The sequence below is a fragment of the Volvox carteri genome (assembly GCF_000143455.1).
Source record: "Volvox carteri f. nagariensis unplaced genomic scaffold VOLCAscaffold_131, whole genome shotgun sequence".
In the NCBI taxonomy this organism is placed as follows: Eukaryota; Viridiplantae; Chlorophyta; class Chlorophyceae; order Chlamydomonadales; family Volvocaceae; genus Volvox; species Volvox carteri.
Genome location: NW_003307674.1, coordinates 77,904 through 78,781, shown reverse-complemented (window position 1 = coordinate 78,781; position 878 = coordinate 77,904).

Below are 878 nucleotides of genomic sequence, written 5' to 3'. Positions count from 1 at the left end.
TGGTCATGGAAGTAACATGGTGGCTATAGCCTGCATTCAAAGCATGGACTAGGGGTGCTATAGCTAGTTAGTACCTACCGGATGGATGGGATCCAGGATGGGATCCCATCCTGGCGTACTCATGAATAGTCACACACGCCAAACCACAAACATGCAATACTGTGGTCCCACCATAGCGTAGCAGGTGTCACCACCCAAAGCTTCTAATAGCACAGACTTACTAGCTAGGGGTGTGAGGCGCTTTTTGGTGGTGGTGGCCATGTTTGGCGCTGGCACATGCATGCAGGATCGGCATTCTATCTGGGAAACACATTCAATCAGGGCAGTCAGGTTAAACAACTTATTACAGCCTACACCTGTACTTCTGCATAGTTTGAGCAAGGCACAAGACCGAGGACAGCAGCATTGAGCCCCTTGTTTGTTGACACTCATACAGCAATGGTTCAAACATGCATGGACAGGAAAGCAACTGACAGGAAAGCATGATCTCAACCAGACACAGCACATAATCATAACCACCACATCAACAAGCAACCACTTACTGTAAGTGCTGGTGTGCCAGCAGCCAAGACTGCCAGTTCCAACACGTTTATTTGCTGGTTAGCCCAGCTGACCAATGAACAGTGAAGTGCTCATGCCAGCATCCAGACTTGGCACTTGTAAAAAAAGAGNGTGCACATGTGCAACCTGTACAGGTTGAACACGAAGTACAGCACATGCTGATTAGTACTGATTGCGTCTGAGTTTTTGGCAGGGTATGCTGGCCCTTGGTAACCAGGATACCACACAGGTCACCTTTTCAACACGCACCTATTGAGGGCTTCATAATGGAAAATAATGTCGAGACTAGCTCTGGAGCTCCCAGTTATGAGCTGGTT